Consider the following 18,469-nt stretch of genomic DNA (forward strand, 5'->3'; position numbering starts at 1 on the left):
TTGGAACTATTATATTCTTCTTGAAGTGTGAGGGTATTTCGTCACTCTCATACATCTTTCTCACCAGATGGTAGAGTTTTGTCAGGACTGGCTCTCCCAAGCCCGTCAGTAGTTCTAATGGAATGTTGTCTACTCCTGGGGTTTCGACTCAGGTCTTTCAGTGCTCTGTCAAACTCTTCACGCAGTATCGTATCTCCTATTTCTTCATCTACATCCTCTTCCATTTCCATAATATTGTCCTCAAGTACATCGTCCTTGTATAAACCCTCAATATACTCCTTCCACCTCTCTGCTTTCCCTTCTTTGCTTAGAACTGGGTTTGCATCTGAGCTCTTGATATTCATACAAGTGGCTCTCTTTTCTCCAAAGGTCTCTCTAATTTTCCGTTGGCAGTATCTATCTTACCCCTAGTGAGATGAGTCTCTACATCCTTACATTTGTCCTCTAGCCATCCCTGCTTAGCCATTTTGCACTTCCTGTCGATCTCATTTTTGAGACGTTTGTATTCCTTTTTGCCTCCTTCATTTACTGCTTTTTTTATATTTTCTCCTTTCATCAACTAAATCCAATATTTCTTCTGTTACCCAAGGATTTCTACTAGCCCTCGTCTTTTTACCTACTAGATCCTCTGCTGCCTTCACTACTTCATCCCTCAGAGCTACCCATTCTTCTTCTACTGTATTTCTTTCCCCCATTGCTGTCAATTGTTCCCTTATGCTCTCCCTGAAACTCTGTACAACCTCTGGTTCTTTCAGTTTATCCAGGTCCCATTTCCTTAAATTCCCACCTTTTTGCAGTTTCTTCAGTTTTAGTCTACAGCTCATAAAGAAATGGATTGTGGTCAGAGTCCACATCTGCCCCTGGAAATGTCTTACAATTTAAAACCTGGTTCCTAAATCTCTATCTTACCATTATATAATCTATCTGATACCTTCTAGTATCTCCAGGATTCTTTCATGTATACAACCTTCTTTTATGATTCTTGAACCAAGTGTCAGCTATGACTAAGTTATGCACTGTGCAAAATTCTACCAGACGGCTTCCTCTTTCATTTCTGTCCCCCAGTCCATATTCACCTACTATGTTTCCTTCTCTCCCTTTTCCTACTCTCGAATTCCAGTCACCCATGACTATTAAATTTTCGTCTCCCTTTACTACCTGAATAATTTCTTTTATCTCATCATACATTTCATCAAATTCTTCATCATCTGCAGAGCCAGTTGGCATATAAACTTGTACTACTGTAGTAGGCATGGGCTTCGTGTCTATCTTGGCCACAATAATGCGTTCACTATGTTGTTGGTAGCAGCTTACCTGCACTCCTATTTTTTTAATAATTATTAAACCTACTCCTTTATTACCCCTATTTAATTTTGTATTTATAACCCTGTATTCACCTGACCAAAAGCCTTGTTCCTCCTCCCACCGAACTTCACTAATTTCCACTATATCGAACTTCAACCTATCCATTTCCCTTTTTAAATTTTCTAACCTGCCTGCCCGATTAAGGGATCTGACATTCCACGCTCCGATCCGTAGAACGCCAGTTTTCTTTCTCCTGATAACGACGTCCTCTTGAGCAGTCCCCGCCCGGAGATCCGAATGGGGGACTATTTTACCTCCGGAATATTTTACCCAAGAGGACGCCATCATCATTTAACCATACAGTAAAGCTGCATGCCTTCAGGAAAAATTACGGCTGTAGTTGCCCCTTGCTTTCAGATGTTCACAATACCAGCACAGCAAGGCCGTTTTGGTTAGTGTTGCAAGGACAGATCAGTCAATCATCCAGACTGTTGCCCCTGCAACTACTGAAAAGGCAGCTGCCCCTCTTCAGGAACCACACGTTTGTCTGGTTGTGGTTGCACCTACGGTACGGCCATCTGTATCGCTGAGGCACGCAAGCCTCCCCACCAACGGCAAGGTCCATGGTTCATGGGGGTAGGCGAATTTCATTATCATCTTCATTCGTTGTTTAAACCATTTAATGACATCGGGCCTGTCCTCAGACCTTCCAGTCGGCGATCCTTCCTCAGCGTAGCACTTTAATTTCTGTCGTTCACACAAAACAGTTTTCAGAGCACGTTCTCTCTTCTCGATAGCCATCGTGTTCACTCACGTTATGCCTCGTCGAATGATACCAATGTACAGCGCCAGGTTTGAAGCTGGTGACCAAACTTGGAACAAATTTTTTTCCAGTGTAGATCGGTTCTGCCTTAACGCATTAGCATACCTACCAAATTTCGCTGTCACGTGATAACTGCAGCTCACACTGGACCACTGTGAGGTTGCTGCACTTTAATTATAACCGGCTGGTAGATCTGGACTCTGACAGTAAGTTATTAGTTACAATCAGCTCCACAAGAAACAGTACGCCGTCATTTGTATGAACTAAAACACACTTATAAATATATGTTTACATGAAAACACCTGTTATTACTAATTGCGCAATTACCTAATAGTTAATCCAAATGCCGTCATTATCGAGTATAGCGTGGCACCTTATCCCTCTCTTCGGCAAATCATCCACGTTTCCAATCTCTAAATATCGATTGACCCACTTCGCAACGAATGTCTTTGACTTTCTAAGGATTTTAGCAGCAGCTCCATATGAAGACTTTAAATATCGTTTGACCCACTTTGCAACGATTGTCTTTGACTTTCTAAGGATTTTAGCGGCAGCTCCATTTGAAGACTTCGGACCCTTTGGATGATTTGCAGGGAACACTGCCTAGTGCGGTTTAAGATACTTTGTACTCATTTTAAATTGCAACCGACAAAATAAAACATTCAACTCTCACACTGCTTATCTACTTATTGTGCAAAAGCTCATTTATTACCGACTCGAGACCGCTACCAGAGATGTCGCTGTGGACGTTACTTTTAAAATTACGGCGTTCACTTTCTTGAGGAATTGATTGTGCGTACTGCAGATTAAGTAAATGACTTTTCATTCTCCTGTAAACAACTCGAATCATTTTTTTTAAAAATCATAAGTTATTGAACTCTTGATTAGGTAGTGTTTCCTCCTGTCAGCGCCTGCCTTCTTTGGAACTGGAATTGGAATTATCGCATTCTTCTTGACGTCTGAGGGCATTTCGTCTCTCTCATACATCTTGCACACCAGGTCGAATGCTTTAGCTGTGGCTGGCTCTCCCAAGGATCTCAATAATTTTGAGGTAATGTCGTCCACTCCAGGCAACTTGCTTCGACTTAGGTCTTTCAGTGGTCTGTCAAATTCTTCTTTCATTATTATTTCTCCAATCTCGTCTTGATTTATTTTCTCTTTCCTTTCTGTTATATTTCCCTCAAGCATATATCCCTTCTAACTCCCTCTACATTTTTCTTCCACCTTTGACTTTCACCTTCTTTGCTTAGTACTGATTCCCCTTCGTCCAAAGGATTCTTTAAGTTCCCTATAGGTGGCATCTATCTTTCCACTAGTCGTTTATGCTTCTACGGCCTTCCACTGTTCACTAACACTTCTGGAATAGCTATATTATAGTGATAATTCCCACTTTAAGTCCGTCTATATATATCGAGAGTAAACATTGTCCTGAAGTATAATGTTTTGTTCTACATGTGACATATTGTCCACTGAAGTTCGAAGCACTTCTGCCACTTCCTGATTTTGTATAACGTAACAATGTGTCAGATTTCTACCTACAGCTTTTATAGATACTGCTCCTTACGTATTCTTGTTCTAGTCTTAGAGCGTATAATTATCATTTTTAACGTTACATTTTTTTAATCAGCTCTAGCAGAGAACTTCTGTTTATGTGAGTCTGGTAATTCAATATCTGTTCTTTTATTTGCCGTAACCTTCTGCATGTGGTAGTTTTTCTGGACTGGGAAAAGGCTTTTGTGGTTATTCATCCTGATGACTTTCATGTCTTGTTATACGTTAATGGTATAATTATTATAGTTCTTTAAGAGTCCTGAGAGTGTAGAATGGTTTCTACATTCTTCCAACATCTGATATGTTCTTTCTCATGTGCTTCAAAATTCCTACAAATCATTCGTGTGTCTACTGCAATACAGCTTTGGCACTTAAATTTGCACATTACTGCACCTTGGAATTTGTTCCACTTCATTGATGGTTGCATTAAATTTGTTTGGAGAGTTTTCTCTGCTGTGTGGAGGCCTGTTTCTGTAGTACATCTGCCACTATATGTGTTGGTGTATGTTTGTAAGTCATGGTGCAACATGCTCTTTGTTTATATGTGGTGTTATTATGTATGCATTCACACATCTAAGCACACACACACACATACACACACAGGCTGTGACAACGGATCATTTGAGCAGAGTTGATGCGTTTCTGTCGCGAGCGCCGTGTGAATAGCAGACGTTCTATGTTGGGGAAGCCGGCCGCTAGCGCTTCGCTGGACGCGCTTGAGAGGGTGCGTGTCGGCTACGGTCTAACTGTTGATCTCTGTAGATCACGCAGCTGACCACTGGCCGTTCAGACCACGTACTCCGCCCGAACAGGCTCCAGAAGGCCCAGCGGTACCGACCGGCCGCAATGTCATCCTCAGCCGATAGGCGTCACTGGATGTGGATATCGAGGAGAGTTTGGCTGGGTTGGCTGGTTGGTTCATTTCGGGGGAGGCGACCAAACAGTGAGGTCATCGGTCCCACCTGATTGGGAAAGGATGGGGGAGGAAGTCGGGCCGCGCGAGATTAGCCGAGCGGTCTAGGGCGCTGCAGTCATCGACTGTGCGGCTTGTCCCGGCGGAGGTTCGAGTCCTTTCTTGGGCATGGGTGTGTGTGTTTGTCCTTAGGATAATTTAGGTTAAGTAGTGTGTAAGCTTAGGGACTGATGACCTTAGCAGTTAAGTTCCATAAGATTTCACACACATTTGAACATTTTTTTGAGGAAGTCTGCCGTGCCCTTACAAATGAGCCATCCCAGCATTTGCCTGAAGCGATTTAGGAAAATTACGGAAAAACTTAATCAGGATTGCCGGACGCGGGTTTGAACCGTCGTCCTCCCGAATGCGAGTCGAGCGTGCTAATCACTGCGCCACCACGCTCTGTAGGGGGAGGGAGGGGGGTAGTCAGCACACCGCTCTCCTGGCCGTTGTCAGTTTTCCGAGACCGGAGACGCTACTTCTCAATTGGCCTCACAAGAGCCAAATGTAGGCCGCTCGCCAACAGTGCTCGGCAGACCCTGAGAGTCAGCCATCCTAGTGCTAGCTCAGCCTGACAACGCTTAACATCGGTAATCTGACGGGAACCGATGTTACCACAGCGGCAAGGCCGCTGATGGCCGAACCACATGCTCCTGTGGCGTTTAGTTCCGCCACTAGCACGCACACTGGCTTCTTATGTATTGTTCGCGTTTGCGCATCTACAGCATAAACCGCAACAGACGCAGTGATACATGAGGGGAGCAACACAGTCCTGCCAGCATAAGGATATATATTGTATTTAATATACGTGGACAGATACAGCACATAGATCTTTATGCGATCGTAACTAAGCAGATCTTTAATGCTTGTTATGTTTTTTAATGTACAAAGGAGATCGAGCACACAATCTGTAGCTCTCAGTGACGCGCTTTGATTGAGACATTCACATGTTGCGCAACACAATTAATGAAGTCGTGATACACCTTTTTAATCGAATTTTTCTTGAAAATGTATTTAAAATCTGATATAAGACACGTACAGATCCAGCAAGGCAGTATGCAATGCCGGACGATTTTACACACCATATCCAGCATTTAGTTCTTAAGATTTATATTTTCTTATTATGTGTTTTTTTAACTGTTTATAAACATGTAGTTTCGTCCATAATTTATCTTAATTCTTAACAGTGCAATTGAAAAAAGCACTCCGTCTTCAGGCCACGAGTGGCTACCGGGACCCTCCGACCGCCGTGTCATCCTCAGAGGAGGATACGGATAGGAGGGGCACGGGGTCAGCCCACCGCTCTCCCGGACGTAAGATGGTATTCTTGACCGAAGCCGCTACTATTCCGTCGAGTAGCTCCTCAATTGGCATCACGAGACTGAGTGCACCCCGTAAAATGGCAACAGCACATGGTGGCCTGGATGGTCACCCATTCAAGCGCAGACCACGCCCGACAGCGCTTAACTTCGGCGATCTCACGGGAACAGGTGTAGCCACTGAGGCAAGGCCGTTGCCAGTGCAATTGAAAGTGTAGTAAAAATACGACAAGAAAGTAAAGTGATACCCATATTTGTTGTAATATTTGACGGCACAGACATTATGACCTGATTCTAAGCACTTCAACGAAGTCTGAAATCGTTTAACTTTAAATTTGGGGCGGACTGATGCATATAGGATTAAGCGTAACATAATATTTTGGATCAGAATTTTAACGTGCAGCTAATGGCGCAACCAAATTTGAAATGTCATTTTCATATCAAAAATTGTAAATTAGCCTGGGAAACTAAAGTTTTTCAAGTGACATAGATGCACAGATTTACGTGGAGGGGTCAACTGAAGTCGGAAGAGGGCGGCGGCCATCGTGCAAAAGCTGTACGACTTGGCTGAGTCCATATCAATGCTGGTGTGAGCTATGTTCTAGCCACGCACGTTTTCGATGTGAGAGAACTTTTTCGCACGTCAGTCTCGACACTTACAATTATTTCGCAAGGTTTCGCTGTCGACATAGATTAATTCTGAACTACTCAGGACACTTATCACTCCTGGCATTTCGGCAGAACTTGTAACTTTTTCGTGTGAAGTCGTTTCGGAACACGTTTTTCTGCACTGAGGCTGGCTTTACTTGAGTTTGCCAGCATGCGATTTAGAACGTTTTACTACTAATCGACACTTAGATTTTAGCACTATGTGTCGGTTAGGCTCTAATTAGGTGTGAGTCAGTACAAGATTTATTTTAGTCAACTTTTAGCGGTCAACATTGTCTGTGTTTTAAACCTGCTTTTTAATTAATTTATTTATTTTTTATATCAAGGTCGGTAACCACTATATTGGGGACACAAGTTATTTACTCGCTTAACAGAACTGTTGCCTGCGAATTAATGTGTGAAATTTCAAGGATAAATGAAGTTTTCTTAGTTAAAATTTAAATATTGTTGTTTGGCTCGTTATTTAACATAATTTTCCTCTATGTACAGCGTACTAACCATTTGCCTGTCTAGTTAATTTCATCAGGAGCGACTTTATTTGCTTATTACATTATTTTAAAAGGGCACACAAGGGCAAATTCCCAAGTAGATAACGAGCAACATTATAGATCGCAACACACAAACACACACACCTCCAAAGAGATATCCAAAACACACAGTCGACAGTTGGCAATAACACTGAATACTTGACAACAAAATACAAAACGTAACATGAATTAAAAAAGCGTTCATATTCTTAGTGTTGTGCTAATGAAAATTCGAATGACAGAAAGCAAAATAACAGCTCTAAAACGAGAACAAGAGCACATGTAGAGCAGCATGTGTGAAACGTTTAAGTAGAGACTTGAGGCAAAATTACTGAGGACGACAGGATAACAGAAGTACACACGTTTCTAAATAGTCATTTCGCATTTCCTATCAATGGCAATTTCTAAACGTCTGTATTCTATTTCCCCTGTTCGTTTTACTGAATATTTATATTTTCCTCTTTCGTCAATCAAACTCAGTAGCTCCTCTGCTACCGAAGTTTTTCCGTAAAGTCGGTCATAAATGTACTGAGTCTGGTTGATATTGCTCCAGGTGCTCAAAAACGTCGCCGGGAATGAAAGAAAAACTACCCCCTACAATCCCTCCCCCTGCCTCCCCCCTCCCTCCCTCCCTCCTCCCCTCCCTCCCACCCTCACACACAAACACGAACATTTTATACGTATATAATTTTTTCCACCATTAGTTATGCATAAGTAACTTTTTTGCTTTAAAAATGGACCCAGAAAAGTGACACTGCTGTATAAAACTCTGCATGTTCGTGACAAGTAAGAGTTTCTCGTAGCTTGAAGTAAGAAAAACAGCAAAACCTGTCAGACCTGGGAAACTCAGTAGAAGAATAAAGATAAAGTTGTTTATCTATATCGTCGGATGTAAGTCAAGGAAATAAGTTTTAAAAAACGCCAAGAAAGTATCCGTCCACTCGGAACTGATGTCCATGTGATGTCCAGGCTGAATGAAGGTTGTGTTCCCCGTGGCATGGACGCAGATTGAAACGTCCCCTTTGAACAATTTATATATGACTGTGCTTAAACTGACACACAATATTTTGTTAGCGCAACGCAATCTGACTTTCAAAATTCCCTACAAAAGAATGGCCCTGACTAACATTAAACTATACCTTTCACAAATCACTTACCTCACAAAAATCTTCGCTGCTCAAGCTACTGCAATACAGCGAGCGCCACTACTGCCAGCTAAATAAAAGATTCAAACTATGGAAGGCACTAACTACTGATAGGGATAGTTAGCAAATGAAAGATATTAATAGAGAACAAACAATGTATTTACCTTGATATCATCATATATAAATATAGCAGTTCATGACAAATTTCAAAACTCCGCCATCTCTCTCCCCACATCCACCACTGCTGGCGGCTCACCTCCAACTGCGCAACGCTACGCGCTGTTCACAGCCAGCTGCCTAACACTACAATGGCGAGTATTACAACAATGCAAAGCAGACACAGACTGCCCACAGCACAGCCAGTGATTTTCATACAGAGGTGGCGTTACCAATAAAAAAACCTAAACAGCCTACTTACATAGCCCCCATGCTCCCCACAAAAAATTTTACAAAATATTTTTGGGCAGTGGCCAATAATGATTTGAAAAATTTTTTCATAATTACAATAACAAAGATATCAAATGCACACACTTATTTATACAATGCTGGTCAAAAGCTAAAATTTTGTCACAGTCCATAAAGACAGTCCTGATCTTTCATTACGGTAAAATATAGTGTTTTTCTCAAAGTCTGAGCAGTAGAAGAAAATGCACACGGAAGTAGTGGATTTCCATGCAGTCTTGAAGAAGTAGTGTTGTCCTTCCAACGGAAAGACAGTGCTGACTCTCGACATGCAGACAAGTATTGAGTCACAACAGAGCAAACCCACTGCAGAGTCAGTCGAAGTTTTGATGAATGTTGGTAGGTCATCACAGAGCAGACCCACTGTAGTCCTGGTAGAGATTACGATATTGGTGGGCCACCAGAGGCGCAGACCCACTGCAGTCCTTGTAGAAATAATGGTACTGATGGATCATCAAAGATGTAGACCCACTGTAGTCCTTGTAGAGATAATGGTATTGGTGGGCCACCAGAGGTGCAGACCCACTGTAGTCCTTGTAGAGATAATGGTATTGGTGGGCCACCAGAGGTGCAGACCCACTGTAGTCCTCGTAGAGATGACCAGTAGCCATCTGTTGCGATTGTGCAGGTGCACATTCACCATCGAAGAGTCTTGCGGAGAATATAGCAAGTCCATAACCACCACTTGTGCACTCACAAAGTTTTCGGAACTGTCCTTAGAACCAGCAATGCTGTTATCCAGTCCCTTGCTGAATTATCAACACACGTGCAAATACTAACAGTCCCTACTTCTCACAAATTGTCCATATACTATGACCAACAGAAACGTGTGCAGTGAAATGTAACTTACAAGTTAGTAATAAGATGAACTGGTGTCAATTACAATTTTATAAATTTACAACACGAAAATACAATTACAAAGGTACAAAATACATCATTAAAGAACATAATAATACAGATAACATTTGTAGTACAGGCTTTACAAAAGAATAGAAATAGACATATACGTCAGTGTTACAGGAATTATGACATGAGTACATACATAAAGATCACAAGAAGTTTTGAAACATCACCTTCACATGTGAGCAACAAACCAGAATAAATAATGTCTAAGCATATTTACAAGGTAAATAACATATTATTAATGCAAATTATATTTGAGGATAACAGTATTCCTCATCATAGTGAATGTAGCTTAATATTAAAAGAAGAAAAAATTCTATGAAACTACACAGAGACAGGAAGAAAACAAATACACAAGGGTACACAAACATATAGTGGGATAACACCAATAGGAAAGGATAGGGTTCGTTTTCAGTGTAACATTTGGTACTGCAGTCCAACCCAAAACTTCATACATCTTTCCTCTTATTTCATCCTTTGTTTCCACCAAAAAAAATTCTATCTAAGCATGCTTTCTGTATTCTGTTCATATTTCTTTCAAAATAATTATTTCTGATTGTACAATACTCATTTGGGCCCAAATCGTTTTCATATAACTTTCAAAGCATTCTTTCCCTATTCTCCATAGTTAGGTTCTTATATAGTCTACCCCCTCTTAAGCTAACTTAAATCTACTGAGCTCAGATGCTAAACTAAGGGACGAGGCAATGCAGCAGCACAAAACAATTAACACAAACAGCAATGACAAAAAAATGGAAAGTTGCAAAGCAAGCTACAGTAAATCTAAATTACCAAGCAATTGAACATTACAACTAATATGAGGCAATGCGCAAAAAAAAAAAAAAAAAATAAATCTGGCTTAGCAGAGTAACACAAATTAAAATTCAGCAACACTATGCCTGGCAAACAGCAGCAGAAAATGATATACCTAAACATGACGAAGCTCAAGCAGAAAAAATATTACACTAAAAATGGCCATGTCTAATACCTATGTCACATCTTAACACTAAGGTGATGCATCACGATAACTTACTCTATGAAATAAATTACCAAATATTGTAAAGAAAATTATGTATGCAGTTCCTGTCAAGGGAAATATCTTTTTGTGCTCCCTCATTTTTTTGAAATATATCACAAAACTATTATTTACTGGATCTGTAGACAGAAAATATTTATATTAGTACATCTATAAAATTTTATTTGAACCAATGCAGCAGTGCAGCTAGAAACTAGATATCAAATGAAATAAGCAACTATGTACACAGCAAAGCATAAGAACATCGTTCAATAGCCATGTGGCATTTCATAAGTTAGTAGAAAAATCTCTCAACTAGAGAGACAGTAGTCATAATCAGGTGTATAGACATAAAAATATTTCTCGTCATTTCATTAGGCATCCAGTGTAATCATATGTTTTCAAGTTCGACCGTGTCATTTTTGCGATGCTTTCTACAAAGGAATGTCAGAAGCGAGGTTAATGGCGTCTTTTTTTTATTTTTTTTTTCTACCTGTGCCGCTGAAAAGGGCTCGCAATAATGGCTTTTCCTCCAGGCAACTGGCACACCTGGCCGCTCGCAACGCATTACGTCACGGTCACTTACCTTTCTTACCGACATATTTACGACAGCAGTTTCCGCTACAGTGACAGTCTCATATAAACATTTCACAGGTCGAAAATTTGCGTAACAAATGTGTAGAAAAAAAATCCTGTAAATATAACAGTGTTCAAAAAATTTTCGCCAGCATTGTGATACATTCACGCATATACACACATTTCATAACTCTTATTAAAGTACGATTCTTGGTTTCCAACATCCTGTTTCACAAGTCAAGAGTCCCTACCCACTACTCATTACTCCTTACCTTATTACACGTATATATATTCGTCGACACGTCAATCTTGCGACGACACTTCAATATTTCATCATAATAAATACATAGCACAACCAAATTCCTCATATAGCATCATCTTATTGATCATAAACATATCTCAACAGCATAATACACATTGTCGTCGTAATAATAACATCATAACACCTCAGTCAACTCTCAAAATCGTCGTAGCTTCCTCCAATAATTTCAAAACCTAAAAAAATTCTCTGCTCATTTCAATAGTGTCATCTACCTCAAACGTACTTTAAAAATCATGATCTCACACCAAATACATCATTCAAAGCTCTCATAGCATCACAATGTGTCCGAAAAAATATGATCAGTTTACAAAGTACAGACAAAATACAGTTTCATAAGTGTGAAGTTACCCAACTGTGTAATTGTGTAAACATGTGTCACTGATGTAATAAAAAAAGTTTATCTCTCAGTTAAATGATCAGATAGCTGTGTAATTTGTGTGTTAGAGAAATATGGTACCGATGTGTAAAGTTGTATAAGCAAATACCATATTAGCTAGGGTTCCTTGTGGTTGCCACACACATGGTACACAAAGTAAGCGTGTACTCCCCTGAGGATTAATGTAATTATACCCTCAGGTGTTACAGATTACAGCAATGAAATGAAATGTATCACTGAAAACCTTTGTCTCATTGTACTTCAAATATCTTTAAAAATAAATGTTTTAAGTACAAAATTAATCACTCAAATACGTGTCCTGTAGCGCTAAATGTGCGTCTTGTTGCAACATAATCTCTGTGGAAGTGTCGTAGTTATCGTCCTCCGAAAGCTAAGTTCTGCAGAAGTCAATGTACTTACCTCATAATACACAAAAGTGAAATGCTTTGCGTATAAATGTCTTAGTTATTACGCTTATTGCCGTGATGAGGAAAGTACTGTGCTGTAACGTATTGTTGTGCTACGGAAAAGGCAGTCTCATTGTAGCTATACCACAAAAGTTACTACTAAAACATGTTTTACTTTCCAAAAGAATTCAGAAAAACTGTGCAGATATAAAACAGAAACACTGCAAAAGCAACATTGTAAATTGTCACTCATTAGTAGCGTCGTGATAAAATCGTGTAGCTGTCACATAAACTAACCACTGTGCCATCTGGTATCTCACTGAAAGTACTTTAAATCCAGAATGTATTTTCAAGTAAACCAAAATGTTGCATTAAAATCTCATTAGCAGTACCAGTATGTGTCCTAAGTATGTAAGCCTGATAGTCATTACGTAATCGTGCAACTAACAAGCAAGAATGTACAAATACAACACTGTGTCGTCTGTTCACTATAACAATGCACTCGTAATTTCTGTTTAAAAATGTTCCCTAGGTTCTAGACTGGATATTTAACTTCAAACATTGTTGCATGTTAACAGTTTCTTAAGTCTGACAAAGCATACTAGAAATGTGAAGTGAAAAGTTTTATGGCAAAGACAAAGTTAAAAAGCAGATTATCTTTCAATAAACGGTTTTGCATGTGAAATGTGGTGTAAACCTTTATTCTTCCTAGTACACAGGGTTTCAACTTCAAAGCAATTATCATGTTGTATACATCGGTAAAGAATGCTAAAATTTTTCTCAAGGCTAGAGTCTTATGTTATTTTTCTCGGAGCCAGCGGGCGCACGCGGCTGCCTGCTGTGCGAGTCATTGTCTGTCTCTTTGTTGGCGCGCGCCGTTATTGGGATTAGGAGACCTAACTTCTACAAATTCACCGTGACGAGAGGGCCCTGCTCTGTTTGAATCCCGCCAGTTCTGATGCAATTCAGGTCTGTCGTTACGATCACATCGTCTGTCGTCATGTCGGTAGTTCCTGTAGTTTCTTTCTTGTCGGTTAAGTGGTGGTGAATTTCTCCCTGAATCGTAACTGCGCGCTGGACCGTTGCGTCTAAAGTTATTCTGTCTCCCGTAATAATAATTATTTTGGTTCCCATATTGTCTCTGATTGTCTCTGTAATAGTCATTACTGTGGAGAGGTGATCTTTCCCTGTAATTATTACTACTCTGCCAACGGTTGTCATACGGGTGGTGTCTGTTTTGGTCACGATTTGTGTTGTCAGAATAGCCTTGTCGCGTCCAGTTATTATCGAGGAATTGTGACGGATGTGACCTGTAATTGTTGTGTTCCTGTTTCCGCATTCCGCGATTGTCAGTGTCAATTTCCAATTCTTGTAACAGTCCCTGAAAAGCTTCAATGTCGTCTTTGCAACGTCCTGCCAAAATAATGTGTCGTAAATGTTCAGGCAATTTGATTAAGCAAATGCGGATAAGTTCTGAGGGGCTGTATGGGTTTGACAGGTACTGATTCTTGTGCAACATGTCTTCAAAATATTTCATAAGACTGGAAAATTCAGATTGTTCGAAACGTTTCATCATTATGATGCTATGTTTTACCCGGTCTTGTGTGGCTTGAGACCAATATGCTGAGAGGAAGGCATGGTAAAACTCTCCTTCACTGTGGCAATCGTGAATTACCGATCGCATTCTTACAGCTGGTTCATTCTCCAAGTAGCCACACATAAATTCTAATCTGTGTTCTAACGACCAGTTGGGAGGAAAACAATGAGAGAATTGATGGAGCCATGCTTGTGGATGAATGTCGTTGCCAGAATTCTTAAATGTTTTGAATTTACGCGTAGTAATGAACAGCTTATAGTCAAAATCATCATGTCGTCGAGTCGCATATCGGTCATTGTTAGGTCGTGTCGGCCGTTCCATCTCAAAATTCGGTGCACATTGCCAATTTCTTTCATAACTTCCGAAATGCCCTGTGTTATTATTTTGTGGCTGTTCCGTATTTCTGTGTCCCTCTTCCCGTATTGGGGCGCGAGTATCCTCTGAAATACGTAATTCTTGTATTAACTGTGTCAGCTGATCTTGTACTTCCCGGATTTCTCTTTGGTGTTGCGTATTAATCTGATTCTGATTTTGTTTGAATTTCCTAATTTGTTCGCACTCTTCAGTGTCAGTGAAGGCTACAGGTCTTGTGTCATTCAGATCATCATCTACCTTTGTAGATAAGTTAGTGACCTGATCCGAAAGTTCGGCTACTTTCTCCGATAGTGAACACATTTCCTCAGTGTGTTTTTCTGAACCAAGTTTCAGAGTGTCCATTTGTGTTGAAATCGAATCTACTGTGTCCTTTAAGTTTTCCTGAGTTATTGCAAGTTGCGTAACCGAATCGGTAGATGCAACTGAGTCAATTTTAGCCCACAAGGTCTCATGATTTTCATGAACAATGGCTTGCAGTTCTTTTATGGCTGCTTCGTGATTCTGTAATGCATTTTCATGCCGCGAAAAAATAGGTTGAAAATGCTCACAAATTTGTGTTTTTACGTCATTACAGACTTTTTGACATTTCGATTCAATGTTATGTAACTCAGTAGTTAAATCTTCACGTGTTTGTTCAAGCGTGGTGTGAAGATTTTGTTCCATTGCGTCTAACTGTTGCTGTGTTTGTCTCTGGTGTTGTTCCATTGTGTCTAACTGTTGCTGTGTTTGTCTCTGGTGTTGTTCCATTGTGTCTAACTTTTTAAGATTTTGTTCCACTGTGTCTAACTTTTTAAGATTTTGTCCCATTTGTCTCTGATTTTGTTCCATTTGTTGCATTAATTGCAATAATAATGTATTAGTGTCTGGAATCTGTTTCTCTACGCTTTTCGGCAGTGCATTTGCACCGGCAAGATTCACATTTTGGCAAGCAGAAAATGTGTCTTGACTTATTTGAGAAAACGGTGATGACCCAAAACCTGAATCTACAGTATTTGCGATATTGTGTTCTGTCATTCGCGATTCCTGAGGCGAGCTGTTGCCGACCAATCGATCGATAACGCTTCCCTGTTCACTACCTGTTTCACTGTCTACACCATTGTTTGCTGCCCGCTCCGTTTCCCTATGCGCAATTACCAAATTACTACTTTGAACATTAGTTAATTCATTACTCTGCGGCGCTAACACACTGCCTTCGTCTTCACTGTCATTTCTCAGTTTACTTTGGAGCCTAGTATTACGTTTTTCACACGCCATAATTGTCACAATATTTCACACGATAACACAGAAAAGCACAATTTGAAGAGCAAAATAAAATAACATAGCAATGGAAATAATGTCTACTTAATTGCCAGCGCAGCTGCGAAATACTTGGTGCAAATCTATATGCATGCCACAACTGTTTTACTGTACAACAATGAAAGGCTACAACTACAAAGGAGATTCTCTCTACAATTACGCGCTAGCAATAAACAAAATCTACACTAATTACACAAACTACAAGAAAAATCAGAAGATTCCAGTGAGGTATCCTAGGCTAAGGGTCGACGTATGAAACGTCCCCTTTGAACAATTTATATATGACTGTGCTTAAACTGACACACAATATTTTGTTAGCGCAACGCAATCTGACTTTCAAAATTCCCTACAAAAGAATGGCCCTGACTAACATTAAACTATACCTTTCACAAATCACTTACCTCACAAAAATCTTCGCTGCTCAAGCTACTGCAATACAGCGAGCGCCACTACTGCCAGCTAAATAAAAGATTCAAACTATGGAAGGCACTAACTACTGATAGGGATAGTTAGCAAATGAAAGATATTAATAGAGAACAAACAATGTATTTACCTTGATATCATCATATATAAATATAGCAGTTCATGACAAATTTCAAAACTCCGCCATCTCTCTCCCCACATCCACCACTGCTGGCGGCTCACCTCCAACTGCGCAACGCTACGCGCTGTTCACAGCCAGCTGCCTAACACTACAATGGCGAGTATTACAACAATGCAAAGCAGACACAGACTGCCCACAGCACAGCCAGTGATTTTCATACAGAGGTGGCGTTACCAATAAAAAAACCTAAACAGCCTACTTACAAGATGACCAACGAATATCATCTTCAGGAATTTCGTACCATGCCTAAAACACACAGTGTCAGTCCAGCTTAATACCTACATATTACGCTTACGAAAGATTACATTGGAACGATCACATAGATAATGCTCTGGGGAACCAAAGACTGCGTTTAACTGACAGAACACTTGGAAGATACAACAAATACTCTAAAGAGACTGCCTATACTACGCATGACCCTCCTTTATTACAATATTTCTATGTGGTTTGGGATCCTAAACAAACAGGATTGATGGGGGAGAGTGAAGTAGTTCAAAGGACTAATGGAAGACTGAGTGTCAGGGATATGATACAGAAGTTGGGGTGGCAAACATTAAACCAAATGCATTATTCGATGCGGTGAGATCTTTTCACAAAATTTCGATCACCAACTTTCTCTTCCGAATGCGGAAATATTTATCTGGTGCCCACTTAGATAGGCAGAAACGATCATCGCAATAAAATAAGAGAACTCAGAGGTCGCACAGAAAGATGTAAGTGTTCCTTTTTCCCGCTCACAGTTCGGGAGTGTAACTGTAGAGAAATAGTGTGGAGGTCCGATTAACCCCTGCCAGTCACTTAAATGTGAATTTCAGAGTATTCATACAGATGTAGCTGTAGCAGTCAGTTCCCGAAGATTGCTGGCTAGTGGCTGATATGAACGTATACCATGCACTGCATTCGTATAGGTGACAAATGAGGGGATTGGGCAGGCCGGTCAAGAACGTGTACATTCTTCAAGGCGTTTATGGTGTGATCTTCAGTGTGGTATATTACATTATTCTGCAGGAATTTGATTACGCTGCTCTGGTTCTGCAGGTAATCACGACATGGTTTTCCATCCTTGACACATACTTGCAAGCATTCAGCCTCACCATAACAATTTTCAAATCAGTCCTTCAGTCAAACCAGATATCTTCCTACACCATGATTCCAGGATATGGAGAATTATGGGTGTCGAGAATCGTTGCACACGGTTACCCTCCTCTAGGTCTTCTGCAGAAACGCTGTCGTCCATCTGAGTGCCGCAAACAGAAGGGGGATTCGTCGCTGAACACTACAGAATGGCACTAGGTGTTCCATTTGACTCTGGCTGTAGGCTGTGTTGCCTTTGGTGTAGTGTCAGCGCTAAGCAATTTGCTTATCGAGATTCGTAGGCCAGCTTCCAATAGTCTAATCCCTCACTTTTGTTCTGAGTCCATCTCGTCAACACTCAATCTCAGTCATAACTCACAGGCATGGAAATACTAGAGTGTCAGGTTGGTGCATTCCATCAAGGTGTAACTTTTTCCGTCAGTTTAGTATCCGAATGCCGCTGGTACAAGACTTATCTAGTTCTTCAGGGTTCTCCACTTTCTCAGCAGTGAACGTATATTTTCATCAATACCTCCACGACCAGAGATACGTGCGTTATTTCTGAGCATCGCCGTAATTTTTAGTCTGTGTTGGGGTTAACGGTCGTTTTTTAATATTTAGCTATGACCCCTCCTCCATCCTTTTAAAACAGTATGCTCATTCTGGAGTGCAAGAACTCCTTTTTTTAACAGTGCATTTCCTTGTGACAGTCGCTCCCTGACGTCAGTCTTTGCTAGTTTGCACCAACTGCAGAAGTCGCTCCGAGGAAGTACACATAACGGGCTCAAAGCAATCCCTCGATTTGTATCACCATAATATTGCGCGTAAGTAAATTTTTGTTAGTGAACATATTCTCATGAACAGTTTTGCAAAAGGTGACACGTGTAAATTCACATGAAATAATTACTCTCTATTTACTACAGCGGTAACACTGCCTCTAAAACACATTATCTGTGTCACTTTTCATGCTTTCCCGACGGATCTGTTGCAAATACGCTTCTCGGGTTTGCCGCCGGATCGTATTGTGTAAATCGCAAAATATTTCTTTGATGCAACTGCTCGACATCATCAGATGGTGGTAGCTGCTGCTGTCACTGCTGCAAGGCGCGACTGATGCATGACAGCAGTGACAGCAGCAACTACAACCACCTGACGATGTCGAGCAGTT

Source organism: Schistocerca americana, chromosome 1 (assembly GCF_021461395.2).
Source record: "Schistocerca americana isolate TAMUIC-IGC-003095 chromosome 1, iqSchAmer2.1, whole genome shotgun sequence".
Lineage (NCBI taxonomy): Eukaryota > Metazoa > Arthropoda > Insecta > Orthoptera > Acrididae > Schistocerca > Schistocerca americana.